The 26449-nt window shown below is 35.5% G+C and overlaps 1 long non-coding RNA gene across 1 annotated transcript in view; it reads right to left on the reverse strand.

The window, feature by feature from the left end:
- Positions 1-4215: 4215 nt before the first annotated feature.
- LOC118246259 (uncharacterized) overlaps positions 4216-26449 on the reverse strand; it is a 165086-nt gene continuing 142852 nt past the window's right edge. Inside the window, exon 5 of the long non-coding RNA XR_004778129.2 lies at positions 4216-4270. This is a non-coding gene — a long non-coding RNA (uncharacterized LOC118246259). The remainder of the gene's footprint in view (positions 4271-26449) is intronic.

Here is a 26449-nt window from a genome sequence, read left to right on the forward strand (position 1 = left end):
GCAAGTATTACTGGAAGCAGGAGAAAAGAAGTTACCTTCAGAACTAAGATCAATTAATAACATTTAACTGATTTTATGGAAAGAAAATATAAATGATAGTTCCAGTAGATCATGCAGTGCCCCTTCTAGCTGGAACAAAATAGAAGTGTCTCCAGTTTTATGAAAATGTATTTAATGGTTATAAATGGTTAGCTTTAAACTGCTCTTGGATTTTCTAGTTGTTTTCTTGAGATTTTTTGTACCCTAAAAAGTGGATTTTATTTTGCTGTAAATGCTGCTATGCTGTTTTGGAAATTCAGAATAGTTTTTTTTAAAACATTGTAGTAGATATGACAAGTAAAACTCCTTTGGAACATTTTCATTCCTTTCACAACTGCTGTGGGTCTGTCATCTTCAGTATCATTTTCCTCGCTTTCAAGAATGTAAGGATAATAAATACCGCTCATTCCAAAATATTCTAGCTACTCATTGTTTATGCACTGCGCGTCAGATATGTTTCTTCCTAAAATGCTGATCCAGATAAATTACTTTTATTATTATTATATTATTATTATCCTAACAGTAATGAATGAAGTTTTTAAAACTAAGACTCCCATAATACTTCATTAAAATTGAAGTATAGTACCTTACAGTAGGCAGTGACTCCTGGATGATGTTCTCTGGACCTAATTAGACTGTCTCATCTATAAAGCAGCAACTCAACTGATGAACAAAAGTCAGCATAGAGGAGATAAATTAGATGACCTGACTACTTATATTCAGACTTATTTGAATCTTCCTTTTGGCCTTTTATAGACTAGAAAGGAAGTGCTAGAAGTGCAGGCTATAAAACGTGATTACAGCCAAAAAGATACAGAGGAGGAGATGGGAGGAAGGAAGTTGACCGCATTAGCTGATCAGTGAAAGAGGGAAAACAGATACATCATTTCATAGTTCAGATACCCACCCCATCAGAAAACTAACTAAATAGATTGTTATACAGCAGTCATATGCACATAAATGGAATATGATTTGCAAAAATAGTTCTACATCATCTATATTCTCTGTTTACAAAAATAAGTCTTTGAACCCTTCTGTTTAATTTACTGACAATCATTAAAGGTTTACTGATTGTCACACATTTTATGAGTAATTTTGAAACCATTGTTTATGTGAAATTCTTATAGATGCTCTGCCAATCAGACATGTATATGGCCACATTCTATTCACATAGAGTTTATTAAATAGCAACATTAATTCAAATGATAATGAGACCGCCAGTTGGGACTAGCTGGGGTACCCCTGAAATTGATGCTTTCCTTGTGTTATACTGCCCTGAGATTACTATCCTTGTGTCTACTGAAGAAAACCCAGTAAGCCTATAGAAGCGATTCACATTAGTTTGTCTAAGGACGTAGAAAAGTATGAGCTACTTTTAGTGAACATAATGTTCAAATTCTTTGCCTGTACAAATCATTCTTACTTAGTTAAATATGCAGCTTCTTAGAATACACTTCTGGGTAGAAATGTACAATTGTTTTCTGGTAAATGTTCCATTTTTAGCATTAGAGTACCCAGTATTTCAGGCTGATGTCTAAGACCATTTTTAAAGTGTATCTTAAAGAAAAAGACACTGTAACTCATGTTTTGTCTCCTGTATGGCTTTTTGTACCTACAGGGAGGGTTTTTTAACTACTTTATTGCACTGTCCAAAAACATACCTGGCAAACAGCAAACAGTGATTGAATCCCCAGCTGCTTTTGAGTAATAAAATAAATAAATAAATAAATAAATGTGGACTGTGGTTAGACTCAGGTGAAGACCAACTGAAATTGTGTTTATTTTTAGAAACTTTGTTGTCTTCATGGTACTTCAATTCCGGTTAGTGGCTGTGAAAATCATTTAAAAATCACCAGTAATTTTGTCAAGACAAAGACCAGTCAGAATCGAAAGGATATGTATTTTGCAGACCACCTTGGACAGAGACTTATTTTTACTGCCAGGATGACAATGTTTTTTTGCATCAGCTACACGTTGATGAAGAGAAAACTGGATTTGACAACAGTAACATTAATATAAACTTTAATCAGTCAGCTTTAATCCCACGTATTTAAGACTGTAGTATCTATTTGTGTGCCATATTGCTTTACTGGACATAACACATTCAAGCTATACTCTGTGAACAGCCTAGCAATGATTCCTTGCTTTGGGATCAAGAGTCAAACATTTGCAGATGCTATTTTATGTCTTGGCTCAGTTAACTGGGAAGGGTTGTGAGAAGCAGTTTTTATGCAGTCCTGATAAATTGTCTGACTAAGCGCACTTTTTGTACTGCCTGCAGATGTTTACCTGACTCATAGATTCATGAAATTTGACAGGGATGACTCTGAGATCCCTGTGTATACACTTGATGTATGCAAATACAATTAATTTATTAAATATAAACCATGCCAGGACAGTAATTACTAGATTGTTTTATGTTTCCAGATATAATTCCAGTAATATCTATGTGACACCTTCAGATTACATTTTTTTCTAAATATTCTGTGCCATTGTGCTCTTTTCTCTAAAAAGGTAAAGCTTCAGTGGTTTCCTTAACTCTTTCTTGTGATTGCAACAGTTATGATTATATAATCAAAGTAATAATATAGAAGTAACATACAGTAATAAAAAAAAAGAGATGAAATTGGTCCCACTGAAGTAACGGCAAAGCTTCTGTTTACTGCTATAGGTTAAAATTTTACTATCCCTGATTCATTTCAGCAGTGAAGAACTCACACCAAAACACTGACCAAACAATTATTTTATCTCTGATAGGAACAGAAATCTTCAATGAAACTTGAAACAGAACTAAATAAAAAAACCTAAGCACTACCAGTAGCTAGTTCAGGGTAACAGACATTTACAGGAATATCTTCAAGTTCACTGTTTGCATCTGTTAAAATGTATAGACCTGTTTTATTTTGCATCCTCTTGGTCTTTCATTTCTTCCCTTCTCTCCCTGCTTTATTATTCACCAACATTTCACCATGACCACTTGCTTCTGTCAATACCCTGCCTCTTCCAGGGCCAGCTCTAATTAAAATATCCTCCTGAGAGCAGATTCCTGTTCTTCTCAGGTGCAGAACTCTGATATGCCTACCAGCAGTATTTGGTAACTATCTGATGGGCCTTATTATCTGAACTTCCCCTTTAATAGCCCACTGCAGTATTTTTCTGTATTTTCCTTCTGTACATGTGTATACTTCAGGAGATAACCCTATAAGAATGCTTCAGCCTCTTCTCCTGATTTTTTTGCCATAGTATTGTCATTAGCTGCACTACAGTAACAGCACTGCTACTTTCCTCAGTTTCCTCCAGTCCCCATGTGAGGTTTAGGGAGCTGAAAGGCAGCCATCTGCTAGAAACACAGCTTGTAGGAACTAAGATGTAAGAAAGGGCTTTCTGAGGCGCTGAAACCTTTTGTTACCTGCCATTGGCATAAATCAATTTTAGCTAGTTAGGGCAATGAAGTATGTTTATAAGTCAGTACTGGCCTGAACCAGAGCTGAACTCATGATAGCTAATGAATACAGTTCCAATTTTTAATGGTGGGTATCATGTTCAGTATTAATAACTACATGGATAGAGAACACATGCAACAGAAAGTATCACTAATCATGATCAAATACATGTTCAGAAACAAAAACTAATCAGCTGATTGGCAGACAGGGTGTTACTTGTTTAGCTTTATTAAATAACTTTGATAGTCTTATTTATTACTAGTCTGTACTTTGACAGTACGATGATATTCCGTTTCATAACAAAAAATGCAACAGAACATTTCAGGAGTAAAATAGGAGTATTTAGAATTAGAATTTAAGAAGCTATGGGAAAAAGCAAGATACATCTTCAGCAGAGCTTATACACGATGATCAGGCTTTTGTGCTAGTTAAAACATTATCTAACAGTGTTTCAGAAAGGTATACAAATTCCATTGATCTGAATGTTTAGTTGTGAGATCTTGGAGAAATATTTGCTGGTAGCTCTGATCCATTTTCTTGGTTCATAGGCAAGCAGCATTTTTTTTGCTGTCTTGTTCACTATCTGAATAATTCCTCAGTTGTAGGTGTTCACCATGGAGCATACATACACATGCAGACAACAGCACCACAAAGCGTCAAAGATAAAAGCAACCTTTTTAACACAAGAATGTTTGCAATCTAATATAGTTTTGTTCACTTACCTTGACACAACCGAATTTTCTTTTGTGGAAAATCTGCAGTTCCAAGACAGACAACAATACTGATAACTAGAAAGGCGAACAAGAAAAAAGAATCAGTGATGGTAGGAAACAATTATACCCTCAACAAAGGGTTGTATATGTGCTAGTAAAGAACTGCAGCACGTCTCAGAGAAAACCATCTCAGTATGCTACTAGGAGATGAGGTGGATCTGGTCCCCCAGTTGACAATGGATCAAGCAGAAATAAGTAAGCAGTTAAGAGGGTGTTTAACCTTCAGAGCAGGACAAATTTTACATTTTGGATGATTCAAAGTCCCCAGTCTGATCCAACTGTTGTAACACAGGTCAACTGAAAGGATCAAATCAATTAAAAAATCCACTTTAGCTCAAGAATTAAAGAAAAAATAATGCATATTTAATTCCTCTTATGTTTTGCAAATACATTATAAAATGGTTTATTAAGATATATTCATCCACTAAAAAAATGCTGTACCCCTGTATCTTGTACTTTAAAATAGGGATTTTTAAGCATTTTTTTTTTCTTTCTCTGTGTCTGAGCTAAGGGATCAATGATAAGCATCTTCAAGTGTCTGAAGGACATAAATGCCAAGAATAGGAAAAAATATTTAATGTGGCCCATGGGGTAGGAATAATGGGATGAAACTGAGCAAAGGCTGAACTTGGTAAGGTAATGCTAATAATTTGATGTATCTGCCCATGGAATAATATTCTAAGGGAGTTCCTTGAAACCGTGTCATCTAAGGTACTTTAAAATGGATAAAACACTTGGAAATTTGCTGAAAAAAACTTTGACGCAGGAACGCACAAGAAAACAATGCCAGCAAATCTTGCTTTTTTATAACTATTTTTTTTCTATGAATTCTACTTCTATTTGCTGGGAAATGATCTTCTTATACCTTGTTTTTGCATTGTTTTCCTACCACTACCATCCTCTCTTCAATTTCGTTTTGACATTTTTCACTGCATTGGAACACACCAGAGTTAGATAGTTTTCGGGAGGAAGAGTTAAAATGTATGTGTATCCAAACTCAAGCTCAGCCTGCTTGTTGATTAATTCAGGACAACTGAGCAGGATGAAATGCTTATGCATAATATTTATTTATTTCACTAAGTATCCTATTCACCTTACTTCAGCTAATTGGTTTTGTCCTGCTCAACTGCATGGATTTAAACAGAAGGAGGCTGTCACAGGGAAAGGAATCCATGAACATAACTTATGGCAAAAGCAAGATAAGTTTCTAAGAGGAAACAAGAAGAAAGCTCTTGATCTGGAATACTTGCTTTTGCCACCAAAAATCTACTCTTCTCTCTCTGTCTTCCTCCAGATGCTTATACATACCATTACTAATGTTGTATTAAAATGTTCTTAAAAACCTGAAAAACAGCATTACCTCTAAACAGCTAGTAATATCCTAACAAATAAAAAGCCTGGCAATGTTTTGCACCACTGACACTAGCACTGTAATCACAAGCAATACTATCAGTAAACTACATCATAGCTAGAGAGAGAGAAAATGAATATCGCTATTACATGTATTGATAGTAATAAAAAAATCAAACATAATTGAAAGAAAAGAGTGAGTTTTTCAGAGGAAAACACAAGGAAGCTTGAAGAACACATCCTCATGGTCCTAACTTTCTTGTATTCCTTAGCCAATGAGAAAAGATTTTTCACATTTTAGCCAGGTCTGAGATCTCCACTTTGGGTTACATATCCTTATTTATATTTACATGAGCGACATACTTGGGTATACCCAGGCTGTGTTTTACCATTTTAAGTTCAATTTACAATGACCTCTTCTAAAAATACACATAAAGTATGCAAATATATGCAGATTTTTGTAAAAGAAAAAACCAAAAACCTCATTAAAAAAGAAAGATCTGCATGACCAGATTTTAAAATAGTGTTTTACATGCAGGTGCGTTCATATCATAAACTTAAATTAATGGCATTAAACTGCACAGCCACATGTGCAAAGTGCACATTTCTACATGGAAATGGCTGTGCACAAATTTAGAAGTATTCAAGCACAGTTGTAATAGATCAGTGTCCTTTTTTAATTGTACAATGTGGGACATGGAACTATGTTATGTTTAATATGTATTTTGAAAGACACAGATGACCATGCTTAGTGAAATTAAATGGTAAAATTTAAAGAAAAAAAAATTAAAAAAAATTCAAGCCTGAATTATTGTCCCTGTTTTCGTGTCTGAATTGCCTGATTCTTACCTAAGCAAGTGCAAATTATACAGAAGAAAGCACAGGCTAGAACCTTTCTTTGCAATGGTTAATGACAAAAACAGTAAAATATATGAGAAAAGGTTTGTTTTTATTTTTCAGTATAAAAAGCTGAAATATTACGGATTGAATATAAAAGGTAGAAAAAATATGTGTAGGAAGAACAAAAGCATAGAAAGATTCAATGGCTTATTTACTCAAGGGCATATGGTAGGTCAGCATCAAAGAAAACAACATGAAAGTACCATGTGCAAGCAGTTGTATATCTATTTCTCTGCATCCCAAACCAGCTGTATGCATCTAAAAATTCTAATGCAAAGGCTATGAAGCTTAAACAAGATAATATGTCACATCTCTCTGGGATACGTTAGCTTTGGTTCATACCTTTCTGACACTTACGCTACTTACTGACACTTACTGGTCTGGAAAGGCACTCAACAGAGGCCCACGACTGCTTTGAGATGGCAAACAGCCCTGTATCTAAGCAGACAGATACTCATTAAAGATGGTATCTCAGGGAGGGAGAAGCCTGCTGTAGTTGGAAGAACAAATTAATCTGCTGTTGGGATTAGCTGTGATCACCATAAGAAAGATAAAGCCCACTCAAGTGCCATGAAGAGTCTGGCATTTCCTCTGCAAGAGGCACCTGACTGGTCACGAGCAGACTGTGTCCGGCTTGGAGGGTTACCCACCAAGGGCCACATTCTCACTGCTCAGCTCAGAAGAAAGTTGTGCTGACCCAGGACTCTCTGCTCAGCAAAAATTATTCATGATTGCTGTCCAGCAAAGTGGAATGTCCAATATACCAGCAAAGATGATGAGAAAGGTAAAGTTTACATTTAAATAAAGAAATCACTAAACAGGGATTTTTAAGCTATTTAACTATTTCAGGGAAAGATGTTGATTTCCCATTAGAAGAGTGATTGTAGTCATAATTACAAGGCTACTGAAGGTGCCTCTGACCCCTCAGGAATAAACTAAACTGTATAAGCAACATTTTATCAGTATTTTGGGGGTTGATGTACAGCATGTATTTCTCCTTCTAAAGCACATAGTTTAATAAACTAAAATAATAATAATAATAATAATAATAAATAATAATAATAAACTAAAAGAAAAGCTAATGGAAAAGAACACATGGCATGTTACTAAATCAGAACAGGGGATTGTCTACTGCCATGATCTTTGATTAAGCATCAACAAGGAAAAGCAGCTTTTTAGTGACCAGGGATAAAGATTAAAACACATGTAAGCAAGCAAAAGGAGTCGAAGTCCAACAAAAAACCATATTGACCAATTTCAGTCAAACAGTTAAACACAAATGGTATAGGGAAGCAACAGTATGAAATCCAAAATTTCTAAGAGCTGGATTACTTCATCAGTTTTTAGGCAAGCCAAATTCCTACAGTCTTATGTAAATTTTACTAATACTGTAATAGAAAAAAGCATCCACTGGACTTGAAAGAAGCTAACAAAAATCAAAACTAATGATGTCTAGAAAAGGAGCTCTCTAATGTTAGACTCATTAAAAATAAATAAATAAAGTGAATAAAATGATCACAATCCATTCTTTGAATTCCCTTGACAAACCTACAATTGAGTGAACACAATTCATTAAAACCTAATTACCAAAAAATCAATAGCGCAATTTAGCCCAAACCAAAACTCATTGTAATGCACTGAACATTTGAAAACTCAGGTCTTTATGAACAGGGCTTAAGTGACATTGTATATTATATCGTAGAGTGTCTCTGTACAGCAATTAGCACGGGCTGCCTGACTTAACTCAAAACAGATCTTACTATAAGTAGCTCTAGTAATAGTGCATCTGTAAACACCCACTCTAAAGAATACAACGAAAAAAGAAACAATTCTAGTAAACAATAGTCTATAAATCCAATTTCAAAGAAAAATCAACTATCCATAATCCAAAATACATATGCTTCAGAATTCACTATTGTTATTGCTGTCTGAGGATCTGAACAGCCACATTTTGCTTGTAGTTATATAGCTGTAAATCCACTGATATCTCTGACAATGATTAAAAATAAAATAAATAAAAATAAAAAAGTATATTCTGGCCTATAAACACTATTTTTCAAGAAAATCAGACAATTGACTCAGAGCAATAATAATTAGCTTTTATAGGAATTACTTCAAAATTTAAATGTGGTAGTATTTCAAAAACACTCCAATTGTCCTAAAACTACCACTATAGCAATGTTAACTAAACACAATTGAATAGTACATGAGGATGTTTTTCTATTACAAATGCCTCTAGAGGGCTCTGAAATCATATACTCTTGCATCTCCATCTACCATAATGTTTGGGTATAATTTTAATCCACACGATCCTCTCTCAGATTAAAAGAATTGATGCATCATTTGAAGCCACATAATTATCTGTATACACTTGCTTACTCATCAATATTTTGCATAGACAGGTATATCCTCTGGTCAGTCAACCTTATTTCAATTAATCATGACTGCTCCAATTGATGTTTCCTACCTACTGACAACACAGCAACTGAGAACTGCCAGCTAATTTCCCTGTTTTGCTTGTGTCTTTTGTTTGTTTTACTAAAATCTTTTGGAATTGCAATGCCTTAGTCCCCAATTCATTCTGCAGTTTTCCCCTCAGAAAACATATATATTCCAGTCATCAAACAATTCAATTCACTTCTGTAGTTGTGATCTGCTCCTGAATACAGAGAACAACACAGACGTGTGGATCCCCTCAGCTTTTAAAGACTAAAAGGTAATCACTATCTGGGATTATACTCTGGCATCATGTGGGTCTACATACAGCAAATCCACAGTAGACAGCATTGTCTCAGCCACAGCATTCTCCTCCATTCAATAATGCAATGACAATTTTTGTTTTACTAGCAGGAGATACAAACATGAAACAACTAATCAGAGGTTGGTCCTTCAAGCAGCAGGTGTCTGTTCTGCCAATGCACTTCAGCAGTGAATGGAAAATGAGAGTTGGTTTAGGAAGCAGCACAGTGTTCACCATCTAATTCTGTAGGGGAAGGGTAAATTCCCAAAATATAAAGGATAAGAAATCTGTGTAATTAGAGAAAGGAAAGAGTTCATATAGAGGTGCTTTACAAGTGTATAAAACCCTGAGAAATGAAAACAAAACTGAAATTAGCTTACGTGTAGAGGTGAAAAGAAGAATGGTCTGTGACATTAATGAAGGACTCGGGAGACATGGGTTCAGTTTCAAAATGCAGCCTCATGACTCAGATGCCACAAAACAGAGAAGTTTATGCTAATGATGCTTTAAGGTTGTGCTGCTACTTGGTGCAATATGCAGCACGGACTATGCAGGATACAAGATCTGCCCCTTAAGCACTCCTCAGGCAATACCAGGCTTGTGTGGTGTTTCATCTGCATGTATGGACACTCTTGAGATACATGGCTTATTAACTCAGGCATAGTACTGTGCCGCTGCAAATGTGCCAATCCCAATTCTCATCTTAGCACAAGCTCTGCTATTTGGAGTATCTCTGTACTCTGCTGGCTGTATGCCTCAAATTTCTACAACTATTGAGGATGACAATGGTAACACTTCATGGTAACACTTCTTTACATTGCAAAGATGTTGCAAGAAGTAATAAACACACTACAATATGACACGCTTGGGTAATACACATTGAGACCATGCAACGAGACAAAATGGTAATTGAAATTAAGGAGGTAAATCTTTAGAGTTTTCACAATTTCCTTTAGAGTAACATATCTCAGGGCCACATCAATAACTCTCACCTGCCTCATTCTGTCTTGTTGTTTTTTTTAAGGATCCTGAGATTTTCCTGACACAATCAAAGTTATTCAGCTCACACACTGTACCCTATTCTATTTGATCTATATCAGTGGAAGTAAACAAGAAACAAGAAGGTGGCACCATACTGCAGGGGCTGGTGGAGCACGCATAGACCTTGCATATTTTGGCCCATGCATGCAGTCATACCTGTAGAGGCTGTACCAGTTGTCTGACATTTATGTACATTTCTATTAAATTTTACTAACCTAAGTGATGACACAAACAAACAACTAAACAAAATCCCAAACAAAGTGCCAGACTGTCACCAATGCAACAAAATCTTTAAAAAAGCTTTTGCTAGTTTGTATCTTCAGAATGCTTCATTATCCAGTTAGAGCAGAGAGCTTAAATAACCTCTAATAAGGAGCAATGAGGATTTAAAAATAATGCATAGTGACAATGTGTTAAAAAGGTAACAAAACATTCCTGCTCTAGCCATAATTGCAATGAAAATAGCATATAAACTAATAAGCTAAAACATTTGGAAGAGAGGACTTACAAGGGCAGGGATAACAAAAACAGTATTAAAGGAGAACTCAGTAATGTCACTTAGACTTCGCAGAAGGTCAAATCCTTCAGTAATGCCGGATAAGTACTTACCGACAGTTTTCATAGTAATATACAGGCTACAACAGTAGAAACACAGCATTATGCTTTGAGTTAGGAGATATATTTCAGTGGGACACCATGACTACTCAAAGAGGTGTTATAATAAGCCAAATCTGAGTTTGGTAGCAAGGTTAGAAATGCTTTGCAAATACCTAGACAAAAGTAAATTGAGAAAAATGTCTCCTCCTCACATAGTTCCATAGGTGATTAATTTTCATAGAATCATAGAATCATTTAGGTTGGATAAACCTCTAAGATCATCTGGTCCAACCTTAATTTTGATGTATTTTGATTTTTGTCTGAATTACACTAACATTGAGCTGAAGGACTGATGCTGTCCTTGGGTTAACTTTCAAGTTCACATATGCCAGCACAATTTCATTTGAACTACTCTCACAGGATTTTTGGTGTTCTCATCAGCTTTTTGCTACCTTGGGTGCCATCTGACCTGCATACAGAAAACAGGCCTGCATTTATCCTTCCAGTCTGGACCAAAATGTTGCATCTTCTAGATGAAAGCTGAAATTCAAGAGCATTTTAAGGAGTCAGTTTACAGTTTCTCCTTTATTATTGGAAATCCTTATTCAGTATGTATGAAAGCCCTACACATTTTCTCTAATAACACAAAAGAACAAACACATGAGAACACAAGAACATAAGCCATAAACAGGTCTAGAGGCAGCAGAAATACTGATGACAGCATGTATACAGCCTCTCCACCCTCACTGCCTCACGCAGAACAAAGGGTGTGCTACACTGGGCAGCACAATGAGAAAGCCACAGTCTTCTCAGCTATTATTCAGGCACACAAAAATATGGCTTTTCTCTCAGTTATGTTTGTGTAATTCCCACTGAACTGACTTTCAGTCAGGTATGGGAGCAGGACACATTACTGGGGTACAAAGAGTCACCCAAGAAAACAGATGCATATTAATTTATTTTGGTGGACAATGAACACTGATCTGTCTTTGGAGAAAGTAAGTTGTATGGTTAAGTTGCTAGCTGCAAGGAGACTGGTTCCCTGGCTAAACCTCTCTAAAATCAACACCCAAGGAACAATTTCTGTTTGGGTGTTACAGTTGTTTGGCTGAGACTTTGGAAACAAAATTGTCTGTGTGTTGCCCAACCATTTAAGAACCTCTGAAGGTATATTATGTGAAGTATATGAAGCCTATAAATACTACTCAGTTTGCTTCACCAGGTTCTCTTCCTGTCTACAAAATCCCACGTATACTGCAATTTGGCACAAACTGGACTCTAATGAGTAACTAAAAACATAATGTAAAGGATGTTTTTTGTCTCGATCTATTACTTCAAACATGAAGTAAGCTTTTATATTTATCCATGCCTACCATCTCTCAGCTCACATACAAACCTCATATGACAACTTCAATTTGTAAGTAAAAAAAAAAAAGTGTTCCTCCTCCACCTTGCCTTTGAAATTCTTGTAGAGAATTAGCAAACGATGTACAATGGAGTAAGCCTAAAACAATTTTTATGATACAAAGTTAGCTGGAAAAGAGAGAAGTAAAGTAAGGTGCAGAAGCCATCTAATTAAGCTTCAAAACATTCCTAGGGAAGAGTGCTCTAATGCTCCAATACAAAGCTTTCCATTATTGTAAATGAAAATGGAAATGGATCTTGGCTCTGTGGCTATTAATTATTCTCATTTCACAAGTGGGAAAGTAGAGAGAGGAACCCAAACCAGACAGCCCATGCACCCACAGACTAAGGGCCTAAGAAGTATCAGCGACCTCCCAAGTCAAAACAAAATTCATACAAACTACACGTTGACTTCAATACTTATACTGCAAAATTAATCAGAGAAAACAATGGAATCAAAATCAAATAACTGAAACTAACCAGGCAGAATTTAATGAAAAAGCTAATTAGGTTTTGTGAGCTATTCATATTCCCAAAATATATAAATATAGCTATAGACACTATATATTTATTATATATTTATATACGACTCGAAGCTGGAGCGTAAGTAGAGTGCTTGAAGAAAAAAAATCAGCAGTTCCTTTGAGTTTATTCTTTGATAAAACAATAAACTCCTCAATCTATCAGGAAGGCTTTGCTAGGTCTTTAAAAGAGTTTTGAAATTTCAAGGTTACATTGCAGAGGCTACAAAAGTCTGTTTTAACATGAACATAATTATTTTTGAACAAAACATTAATAAAAAGCCTATTTAGAGACAATCTGATGTTCTTAAATGACTTATTACAGAATAAAAGTTAATAGTGCAAATAGGATTTCAGCCCAGAGCATATCCTTAAAGAATGATTCAAATGATAAGCCACAGAATATAGCAGAAAAAATCACTCATGTTGCCAAAGGGACCTTGGTAAGAATATGCTTCTCCCAAGCAATCTTTTAGAAGATGACACTGGCCACAAGGGACTTCAGCAGAGAACATTTTTGGCTCAGAGAATGTATCCGGCCATGGCTGCACCACTAAAACAGCCAATGCCAGCTCCTCTGCATTGCTTCATTGCACTGATCAAGTTATTCAGAATATCCAGCAGCTGGCTGGATACCCAGAGGCCGTTGAGAGTTTATAAGTACCAGTATATAAGTGCACAACCTTCCATGGCACATAGTAAACACAGACACTGAAAATGAAGAAATGGAAGCTGATAAGTTCAAAGGATGCTGCTGGAACCAGGCCTATATTACAACGTTGTATTTTTTTGCCCAAATCTGAGGAATTTACAAGATAAGGACCTATAAGCTTCTTATACTTCCACTCATCCAGCTTTTCATTCTCCTCCCTACTGCTTTCTTTGTTTCTTCCCCTCCCCCCTCCCCCTTTTTTTCCCCCCCCCATGGACTTGGGCCATTTACTTCAGACCCAAGAACTCTTAAAAACAGAGAAACTTATACTCCAGAGCATGGTAAAATCACAAAATTGTTCTGAGTTGGACATGCCTCTGCACAACACATGGGATGTTACTGATCATCAGTCCAGTCACTTACTGTTCATGCACTGTGCTTACATGCACACTGCACAGCTAAAGTGCTTTCTGGATTGTGCTTTTTACACACAGCCAAAGCTGAGTGCAAAATAGGAGGTGCACAATGGTGCAGAGCTCCAAAAAAATAACACTAAGGTATCCACTCATAGAAGCTCACCAACCCTTCCAGCTACATACAATTCAGGAGAGAATGATTCAGAAAGGACAGAATTAAAGGAGAGGCAATCAGGCAATCATAAAATAATGTTTCATGAAATAAAGAAAAAAAAAAGATTCTAAAGGAGGATTTGGAAGCAAACAGAAAAGAACAGTTGGGAAACACAGAAAAGACGGTGGCTGTTTTAAAACTAAATAAGAATAATACACTTTCTAAAAAGACTTAAATTCTTAAATTTAGAGAAAGTTGTTTTTATGTTGGTACTAAGTTTGTGTTAAATCTGTTTAATATCACACTACAGGGTTACTTGAAAACATTTCATCCATATTTAAGCAGTGTTTGAAATGTTTTGGCATATAACATAATTAGTTATGGTTATATATATATACACACACACTTTGAAAGGAACAAAAAAGTAGAACAAAATCAGAAGTCAATCATATGACACATAGGGGAACACAAAGATAGAATATAACACAGAGTTAATGCAGTAAGATATAAACCACAGCTATCAAACACTATAAGGTACAGCACAGGGAGTAAAATCTTGAATAGTCTTATTCACAAAATATCTCTGCAGCAGTGGTGCTATATATTTCTATTGTTTAAAGACTCATTTTTTAGTTAAATTGTGAAGATACCTTCCAACTTGAAGTCAATTCAATTGAAACAAAACAAAATTTAATTAAACTTGATGGCTTCTACTTTCCAAGCCAGGTATTGTATGTGTGCAGTGGTAACTATATGATAATCAAACCTCCTTCATCTGAGGGCAAAATGTATTTTCATAAAGGTCAGCTTCTGTCATGAACATATTTTAATTTGTTAGAATTTTGAGGATGACAAACATCTCAACTGAAAAAAAATAAGAACTACTGTTGACTGCATGCGTCTCTCATCAGAATGTATTTCCTATATTTAGGTTATATAGAGATTTTGTTTTTTTCACTGACTTTGTGCTTGAAATTTTTCAGCTCAGCTTTAGCTACCTCTGACTGCTGAGGCAATAGTTTCTCCTTAAACTGCCTTCTGAATTGGCCATGCTTTGATAAATTTAAACTATTAAGGTTGAGGTAAGATGGAACATGGGCTAGAGTTCAGCCAAGCACCCATGAAATGGAATGTTTAGTCACCTAGTATAATTTGGACCTCAAATTTTATCACTTTCCAAATCTTCAGTAGATTAAGGGTCATTGTCTTTCTAGTAATCCGGTTACCAATTACTCTTCTGTTGCTCTTGAAATATTTCAGAAGCTATTAGTCTTCTATTTTCCGATAGATACTTTAAGAATCTTTTTCATGTATCTATTCATTGCAAGAAAAGTCAACATCAAACTGAAGAGCTCATAGATTCCTTAATACATACAATTAGCTAAATTTGTTATTTAAAATGCAATTATTATTTAACAATAATAATGAACGCATTAACTATTCCTCAAAAATTAAAGTATGCAAGGAAAAAATCCTCAGAAAATATGGTAAAGGGAATAGTCTTTAAATCAGCAACCAGCTCTCTATAAGATTATTTTACGACTAATCATTTTGCTGCCAGTAGCAAAATAAAACAGACTCCCCTGAAGTAAGTTTGTCTTGGTAAGGTTTTAAGATAACAGATTGTGACATAAACCTCCTCAGGTTCATACATTTGCACCGTTATGCCTTTTTAAATAAACACTTCTGTTAAAATGTTTATCCACTACACACACAAAGAACAGTTTCATCACAAGCACAAACATTGCTTTTATATAGATGAAGTAGATGGCTATATATAGTCTAGAATCCCAGAGCCAACAATTTCTTGATATCATGAGCAAGTCTGCAAAAACTTGCGAATAGCTGAAAAAGACACTGCCCCGTGTTTCCATGAGAAAACATCACTGAATACTAGATAGCTACTAGTGAAGTTTTCACACTTCTGAAAGAAAGTAAAACAGTATGTTTATAATAACATAGCTTTAGACTTTACCCGTGACTCATTACTTGTAGTTCATCCATTGAAATATTCTCTCCCTGAAATCTAGAAATAATATCATATGCACTTGCAATATTATTTTCACACCTGTGATGACAGAAACTTGTTGTTTTCACACTCTGAAGAAGCCACCAACTGGCAAGACCCTAGAGCCAGCACTTTACTAGTCACAACTGATTCCTACTGGCAACAATCCCTAGGAAAATGAACACTGAAACAGATGTCTCTGAATGAACTGAGACACAGGTTCTGACGTTCAAATTCTCGCAGACGCCTTTAAAAACTGTGACCTCAGCTACAGGCTGTTCAAGAACTATCCAGTTCAGCTATCTTTGTTTTTGCGTGCTGCTGGAACTGAAATGCATGTCCATACAGTTTTTCTTGTACAATTTATCTCTGTTCCTAAGCATTTTGTGTAATCTAAGATAGTAAGTCCATCTATAATATCACATTTACAAGTCTTATTCCAATATTCCTTTTCTGTATCATAGCAAACATTTGGTTCTCCAAGTGTTTAAAGGCAGAGGAGTCAGGAGTACCCTGAAAAAAAGTTTAAGGTGAAAATGTGTTTCTTATCTGAGGAAAAAAAGTTATATCGTCGATTTTATGTATGGCTCAGGGCTTGTGAAGTTGAGAGCTTAAATTTACAGTACAGTCAATGAAGATAGAAGGGATTTCAGATAATAATTCAGAGCAGCTAAATTTGATCTCTAAAATTGGATGAATGCTTCTAATCCTATTTCTAGAATCTAGAACTATGACTTAGGTGTTTTGAGTCTCATATAAAGCAGAGATAAAGCTTGACAGTTCAGACTGGGATCCTAGGAAGCATTTTAACAAAATGAGGAGATGCTAAGAGTTAACCAATAGGAAACGTTGAAGAAATGCAAGAAAAATCTGCAATCCCAACTTGCCTTAGCATCTGGCACATCTATCTGTCCAGTACAAATCTGGGGTCCAGAATCTCTGTAATTTTGTGACTGTCACATCTAGAATCACTGCTGAGGTAATTGTTGTAGATGTTCAGTTTGCTGAAGTTCTTAATTACTGGATGACAGAACTGAGAAGGAGGAACCAAACAAACCCAGAAAACAAAAGGGCAAAACAAACCAGAGAAAATAGCCTTACTATACATATTTAATGAATCAGTGAAAATATCCTGCACAAAGGCTTAGAGAGTTAAATTGAAAATGTGTGTATGATAAATGGATATAATACTGTCTATGTAATGGGTTTCCTATTTAAATTTTGTGAGGATTTAATCAGTTGGGCACAGCTGTGCAGGATGCACCATAAACTACATTGAAAAATATGTAGACATGTACATTTATCTGCTACAAATTAAGCTCACTTAGAGGTGGTCTTAATGGACCATGTAGCAATCATTACAAGCATAAATTTTAAACTGTCTGTTTCCAGTGAATTTGCTTTGAAAAAAAAATTAATGCTCATCCTTAGCAGAGCACAGTAATAAATGGAAGTACCCTTAATCTGTTAAGCACTAATAACCTAGCAATTATTCATTATGAACCCCATGCTGTATAATGTATGTCTGTTACAGTTTTATTAGTGATTCTTTACTTAACCTGCAAAGGTATAATTTTTATTCCAACAAACACCTTGTAATTTTATACTGTTTTAAGTGATATGCCATTAAATTTACAGAATGTACTGTCCCCTTGGTTTATTTTGAGACATCTGTACAGGAAGTGATTGTTAAGGATAATAATGATTTATGAGTTTCAGATTTTCTGCTTCTACAAAAGGCAGCAACACCCACCTTAGAGATCAAAAAGCTATGACTTTATTACAGTGCAACACATAAATAAGCTATAAATTATTTAAGACAGGACACAAGTAACACTGCAATCAAAGTGAATCAGTGACCCATTTGGTGCTGACTCGGAGGTTGCAGTGTTGTATGTTCTCCTACAGAGACTGTCACTTGAAGTCACTACCATGCTTGCTTTGGTGTAGCTGATCCTGCACACTCATTGTTTTTCCACAGATGAAAAAAATGAGACCGAGGAGACAATATCCATTCACTGAAGGGCCCCTTCTCACCCAGACACTGCAATGTTGCTCAGAGTAAAAAACTTCAAACCACAAAGGACAAAGTCCATGTGTTTGAGTAACTTCTGCCGGCTTGCCTCTTTTCCGCCCTCCACCAGTCAAGAAACAACATTATTTGCTCTAGGAGAGCTAATGAGCCCATCCAGCTTTTTCTAGAAACCATGAAGGAACTTGGAAGTTACAAACTGTGTGCTCAAGCCAGCAATAGGGCAAGTTAGTGAGGGTAACTGACCTGTCTCAGCCCCATTCATTGCAACAGAATTTTTGCCATTAAACACCCTCAAAATTCTTCCTTTCAATCTCAGTTTTCAAGGACATTAGATGAAGTTATTTTTATTTTATGTGATGCCAATAAAGCTATATAATTAAGGTTACCTAATCCTTTTATTCATAAAAACTTGTTTGCTAATTCCTTTGCCAATTTGACTGTTCAAACTGCAGCTTTCCAACATGACTCTGCCTTGCCTTTAATGCATTTGCCAAATACTCCATCCAGGTTTAATCCAAACTGATGAGGACAGACTTTGACATTTCCTGCTATTGCCCTCTCAGAAGCAGGGAGCTGCTAGCTCTTCTGCACTTAAAATATTCCCTCAACTGGCACAAGAAGCACTCTGACCAAAACACAAGAGGTGGGAAACAGAAATGGCAATGCATGAGGCATCGTCCTGCAAAGTGGAAAGGGGGTTGAAGTGTGATCATTTAAGCATGCTTCAGTTAAAATGAAAATGAGAAGCAGAAGAGACAACTACATATGGAAAAAAAAAGAGAAAACTCTTTGATTACATGAGAGACTATTACGTATGCTGTATATATAATGAATATTTTAAGTTCAGTGGTTGATTCAGAGACACTGTCACATCAAATTCTCTATATTGCACTGAAGGATCCTTGTGCTGAAATGTCAGCTAGTCAAATCACCTAAAGGCAAAAAGAAATTGCCCTAACATTATGCATAGCGATTCTATCGCTCAGTGCTCTATAGCCCTGTTTTCTAAGAATAGCTGTTTCAAAAGGAACCTCTTCTTTAGTGTGAGCCAGAGGCAATTCAATTTTACCCTGAAAGGGGCTATAGGCTTTGTGGAAACATTTAGGAATATTAAATATTCGTGTTTTTGATTTAGTAAATTCAGGATGATAAAGGCATCAACTGGAATAGCTTCAGTATAAATATTTTTAATACTTACTACTACAATTTCAATTATAGGTACTCTGACAAAGTAAAAGACTACTAAAGAGAACATGTTTATGGAAAACACCCTTTTTCTTACTGTAGTTAGTAGGTTTTTGTAAGGTCATTATTTTTCATTCCAAAATGGCAATGGCCATTAAATTGTCTAGCCATTTAACTAGAGCATTATGTAGTGCAATGAAATATTCTAGATCCAAAGTTCCCTCAAGTTCAGTTTCCTGTGCTCCATTCCACCTTTCTCTATAATCAATTCCAGAAAAGCAACCTGTCATATTTTCACACCTCAATCTACTTCCTACCTTCTATCACTCATGTAAGCAATAATTAAAAAAATCCAGTGAACAATGTTGCATTACTTTGCACATCACTTAATCACTTGTATGTAAAAGAGAAGCAGGAGAGCGGATGCTGTAGGTGGCACAGAAAAAACCCACACCGGAATCATTGTCCTGGTTTCAGTTAGGACAGGGTTAATTTTCCTCCTAGTAGCTGGTAGGGTGCTATGTTTTGGATTAGGATGAGAAGAGTGTTGATAACATGCTGATGTTTTAATTGTTGTAGAGCAGTGCTTACACCAAGCCAAGGACTTTTCAGCTTCTCGCTCTGGCCTGCTAGCGAGCAGGCTAGGGGTGCAGCAGGAGCTGGGAGGGGACAGACCCAGGACAGCTGACCCAAAGTGGCCAAAGGGGTATTCCATACCATCTGACGTCATGCTGAACAATATATAGGGGTGGCTAGCCGGGGTGGGGGGCCGGCTGCTCGGGGATAGGCTGGGCATCGGTCAGCGGGTGGTGAGAAATTGCATTGTGCATCACTTGTTTTGTACACATTATTATTAGTAATACTATTATCATTATTATTATTATTTTCCTGTCTTAATAAACTGTCTTTATCTCAGCTCACAGGCTTCACTTTCCCATTTCTCCCCCCCAACCCAGAGAGGGAGGGGGGAGGGTGAGCAAACGGCTGTGTGGTGTTTAGCTGCTGGCCGGGTTAAACCACAACAATCATATATCACGTTATAAGACAGAGAACATACAGGTGGTATAAAAAAGCAGCCCAAAATATACCTAAGTATTTTTTATTGATTTCATTTAAATTATTATCAGAAACAGTGAGCTGCTAAAAATACCATGCACTATCTTCTCTGAGCAGCAGAAGCATGTTTTATTAACTGCTTATTTAAAACACTGGATTATACCCCCTATCAAGAGATATATAATCTTTTTCATAGAAATGGATGTCATTCAAATCCATAATCTCACAGTACCACAAAGCTCATCCTGAATCCATAACACACTGTCCCTCACTGACTAAACACCTAAATCTGGAAATCAGATTAGGAACTGTGGATGTGTATTGTCATTTTGCAATGAAACAAAGAGAAATATTGTTCTTATAATACTTTAAAGTATCATTATTTCTATAAATTCCCAATTTGTGGGAATATGTCACTAATTATAAGTGCCTGATAACTATGAATCACATATATAATAATACATTAGTGCATGAACAAAAGGTACAATATATAGAGAGATTAAAAATATATTGCCTTTGCTTGGCTAAATTAATGTGCTGTTTACAGTCATAACACTAGAATACTGCATATAAAATTTTGGTAATTAAATATAAGCCAGAAATATAGTTATTTCATTAGGTAGCCTTTCTTCTGAATAGATACTACATATATATGTTTGTATAAGTATGCATATTTTATAGTAAAAGAAAAACTCCTCTGAAAGAAGCGACTTATATTTTTTTAGACTGTGATTCCTTGGTAAAATACTACAACCTATCTATAAAATTAAGGAAATATGGTGGTTTTGATTTGTTACATAACCAATTTAATTATCCAAATTTTTTATGTTGTCAGAACACAAACCACCTTAACTTGGTGAAAATTATATTTTACTGGATTGAGAGAGCATATGAATTATACAGTCTATAATAAGTTACAGAAAAAATGTTATTTTAGTGGTCAGAGCAGCCCATGTCTATTCCATACGTCTTTCTCTCAAGAGGACAGACAACTCCCGAAATGACCAGGTGCATAAGACAGTCCTGCTAGCTTGCTATCTATCCAGCAGGAAGCAATATGCACTTCCTCAAAGCTCATTAGCGATGTGCTAAACATTGTTTAAAATTAATTGTTTTTTTAAGAACCAGGATCAAACTACTGTTTTCACAATATGTAGCCTAAACAATGGCAATTCTACACTTGGAGGATTTACAAAATCAATTTGCCTTGTTTCCCTTAATGTCAAGTTCTAGGTTTCAAGTCACTGTCTCTCTGGTATTCATCTTTTGTTCTCCAATTCATCTCCAAAGCTGATACAACCACATTAACACTGTGATGAAACTATGCCACACAACTCTAGATAAGTTTTTATTTTGGATAGGTGGCTATCCTATGTTTCCCCATTGCATCCAGTCAGGTAAGAACCTGGGGAGAAGGATTCTGTATTTGCATGAGAAGGACATGCAAGACTCGCTTGTCTCTACTCAGACACAGCTACGTGCCTACTGCTGAATTTCTATATGGATAGACTTACCATTATGTTTAGCAGAAGAATTATAACAAATACAGATTTATATTATATAGTATAATATTTTCCCAGTAAAATGTAACAGAAACTATCTGTCCCAGAATCAAGACTGACATTAGCCAGTATTTAACATATGATTTGAATTGTGTTCTAAAGTGTTTTCTTATTACAGACCACCAAGTGAAGAACTGTAGTCCTCTAAAAATAACCCACCTTTCAGTACATTCAAAAGTTTCCTGTAGGGTATTGTCTACAGCTTTATTGTGGTAGAGGAATAGAAAGAACAACTACAGTCATATCATACAGTGTTAAATACATAAAATTGAAAAAATTCTGTTTCAGTTTTGTATGGTTTTATTCAAAGGCATCACCTAACTAGGCAAAGGCGTCAGGGCTACATTTTGTGAGCAAATGTATACATTCCTAGGACACCACTGCAGACAAAGAATTTGCTTTGGAATATAAAGAAATAAATTATTATTTTTTCCCCAATGATTTTATTTAAAAAAAATAAACTGTGTCTGAGCTAAAGAGCATTCTGCTATAGCTTCCAAACCAAAGTGCGAAAACGCTCACAGAAGCATACATTCATGGCTGAAAGCACGGCTACTTCCTGACCAGAAGTCTACAAACTGAAGTTGGCTCTGTGAAAGGAGTTTAGCATCATTCAGAAAGAGATTGGTCTCTTTCTGACTGGTTGCCTATTAAGAGGTCTAGCAGATCCATTTTGAGTTGCACTCAGACAAGGTGATCATTTTGAAATGATAATAATTTAAACAAGGCTAATGATCAGCACTATTTCATAGCAGAAATTCCAGGCAAAGAAAGAAGTAAGAATAAGGCATTGAAGCCCTACCTCTTCAGAACACCAATCATTTATATATTCTGTGCTTTTACTTTATTGTTATTATTGCAGACATCAGGATTTCAGTTGAATATTCTTTAAGGAAGCTCCTTCATCTGGCCTTCCCACTATGCACTCCGTTGGTCCTTAGTTAAGACCTGTAACTAGAGTCACACAGACATAAGACAAACCAGTTGAGGCTTGGCACATTTTGGGGGGACTCAAAACACGTTCTTCACCCTATCTAATGTAATCCCAATATATCTGTTCAGCGTAGCTCTGCCTAATATACTCTAGATTGTGTACTCCTTGGACGATCTCATACTGTGTGTTTAAACATTCACTGATGTTAGAGAACACAATTCTTTCTTCAGTGAACATAAACATGAATACAATGAGATATAATCATTAATAAATCAAGTCAGTAAAGTTTTATAATAAATAATGTAAGACAACACATAGTTGTATTGGAATTGTTCTCTAAACCACCTCTAGCTGAAGTTCTTTCATCTACTCCTCGGTATCCCTAACCGCAACTCAAAATACTTTAAAAACTGTCAGAACAAAAGGCATTTTAGTTTTTATGTTCTACAGAAGGCCATTAGGACTACCACATCTGTTCATGTTTCTATAGTAAATCAAAGGAAAACATTTTTCTTCTCTTTCAAGAATTTTAATGTTTTCTAACTTTGTTTATGTTACCCTATTTCTCATTACTTATTTTTTAACACTTTTTCTTGCTTTACTAATAATTTGAGATGAGTTCTATGAAAAATTTGCCTAAAAATTGGTAAAGGATCATCATCTTCAGCTCTTGGCAAGCTGCTTGTAGCACAAGTCCACGGTTGCATGCCAACAGAGTACTGAACATACCTATTTGAATAGTTCCAGACTTTTTTCCTACTACTTATTTACTAAGTTAAGTCATTTGCAACTTGTCCAGTGCTGTACAAATCTATTAACAGACAGGCATTCTAACTAAATCTGAAGATAACAAAGTTGAAACTATGGAAAATATGGGATAAGAAAGACCCAACTGACATATACAAAGTAAGCAGGGAGGAAATATAAGAGTAAAAACAATCTCTGATATTTTGTTCCCTTCGGTGATCTTAAATAACAGTTTTTGTCACAGAAAGAATTACTTATGCATTTATATAACAGACTTCCTAGGTTCATTTGTAACACAGCCCATACTCGTCAAGATTATTTGGTCTATTATAGTGTGCAAAGCAATAACACCCTTTAATGTGAATATTCAAACACAGAATTCAAAAAGCACATCAAAAATTTTGCTAGGATTCATCAAAGTTTGACTAATATGAAAGGTTTTTATAGATGCTTTTCACCATAAACAAGTTCACATTGTAGAAGTAATGAATGAGTTTTCATACAGATTGCTGTTCTAAGACCAATGGCAAAACAGACAAGTTAATAATGATCACATCCGACTGCATTTATTTGTTTCTGCTGTTACTAGCGTCAGTGTATAAAAAAAAATAAATCTTTTTTTCCAGCAATATAGCAACCAATACCTCAGATAAACTAAACGTGATCTACAAAACCAAAAAGCTTGTTTATAAAAAGCTCTGAGCATCCTCAGATCTAGTTAGAGTCATGCATAATCAAAGGAAGAAGATATTTCTGACTATTTCTAGACTGGTAAATTTGAAAATATTTGCAGGTTCCCCAAAATACAAAACCCTTTGCAAAGCTGCATCAAAAAATCAGGCACGCGCCAGCTGGGCCACAGGATGGAAGCACACAAGGAAGAAGGAAAGCTGGGGAATTTGTTCCCAGTACAGTCCAGTATGATGCTCATGCATCAAAACAAACAAACCAAAGGTATAGGCTATGAGCAATGAGGCCCCAGGGTTTTAAAAATATTGGTATTTGGGCATTTTTACTACTGTAAATATGAAAAAGATGCATGATATTTATAGTCTGTACATGAATATAGCTTACGGTTAAAAAAAGAAACCTAAAGCCACAGAATATGATAAAGGCAAGTTTAATAGCTCTGTTTGTTGTTGCTGTTGTGTTTTACTTGTATTACGGAATTGGTACTATTGACGTGCCATCAGTAAATTAGAAATCCTGCTCCTGAGCAGCAACGGAATTCAACATGCAGGATTCTGTTGCTTAGGGACAAATTAACTGGAGTGAAAACTTTCTGTACCACAGCTATAAAAATTTTACCCTTCAGGGTAGACAGGGGATATTGTTTGTAATTTAGTTCTCTTTGAACTGAAATAAATGATGAGCTCTGGAAGAAGGTAAATTAGAAGACCATAAGCTCATCACAAAGTGGGTCTGTGTGAATTTTTGTGAATGCTGATTATGATTTTATGATTATAAACCTTCATAAAGCACATTTAGATCAAAGATTGAAAAAATACATTGCAAATTATTTTTCAGTGATATTTTACAAAATTTCTGAAAGTCCATGTTCACTTCACCACTCTGAGGAATTTCAGTTACCTTGAGGAACAGAATGCAACTGGACCTCATGCAAGCTAACATCTTCTGCAGGACAAGGTACTATAGTTGAAAGCCTGTTTTCCAACCCAACTCAGAGGAAAAGCTGATGTTATTTTGACACAATTAATTCCAAGAGAAGAAACAGCTCTTCAGAGATGATGAAAATATATTTTTTTTAAATAAAACAGGAAGAGGTTTGTTGTTAAGTAGGAATTAGCTTACATTATGAAATAATGACTGAGATTTAGATCCATAATTCAGTAGTCAATGACATACTCAGTATGCCTCCTCTTAGCCACTGCACTGAAAATCAAACTGTCATCATAAAACATGATGTTTGGTACTTGTAAATTTTTTTTTTTTTTTTTTTTTTTAGAATCAGGTTTGACTACAGAACTACCAAACTTGCACTCGCTTTGCTTGCACCCCTTTAGAACTGCTGCTACTGGAGAACAGGTCATTGGGATAACAAAGGGGAACCCGAGGGAATCAGAAACAGATGGAAATCAGACAAATAAGTTGTAGGGCAAGCAATTAGGAGGAGATGGATTATGAGTGGGAAAGGAGCTGTCTGCAAGGAATCAGTCACAGGAGCCTATGGATACACATGGATATAACTGACACTACCAGTGAATATGTACTTCCTGTAATTCTAAATTTTAATTCAGATAACTGCCTTCTTACGTGTGTGAAAATATGGCAAAAATGAATATTTTGCATGCTTTTTTTCCTCCTCTTTTTAGCACGAGTATCTTATAAATATTTTTTTCCTTTAACACGTAACTTACTGTATGTTATTAAACGCGTATGTTCTGACGAGCATGCCTGTGCTCTTGAGAGATTTAAGGTTGAGGTTCAAGATTTTGTACGTGAGGTAGTTATTTTGATTTCCAAACCACCTGCCATTAATATGTTTTTATGTTGATTTGGAAATGAACTATTTCCAGTTAATTCACTAGACTCTTAAGGAAGATAATATTTTTACTATTACTATATTACTGCTTACATTTTCATTACTGATTTGTTTCATGTTGTACAATAAAAGCAGTTGTGAAAAAGAGATCCAAAGTGTTTTCTAGCTCATGCATTCATTATCCACAGAATTTGAAAAAAACTTTGAAAACAAGCTTTTGTTACCATAAATTAACTAATTAACTAGTGAAATCAACCTAACTACTGCATAAAGAATTGAAACTTCAAAATGACATACATATGTATTATTTTAACCTGTAATCCGTACAGATGTATGAAAGTAAAGTAGATAGTAAAAACGAAATGGATTTAGTAGTCAGCGAATAATAT

The sequence above is a fragment of the Cygnus atratus genome, chromosome 12 (assembly GCF_013377495.2).
Source record: "Cygnus atratus isolate AKBS03 ecotype Queensland, Australia chromosome 12, CAtr_DNAZoo_HiC_assembly, whole genome shotgun sequence".
Taxonomy (NCBI): Eukaryota; Metazoa; Chordata; class Aves; order Anseriformes; family Anatidae; genus Cygnus; species Cygnus atratus.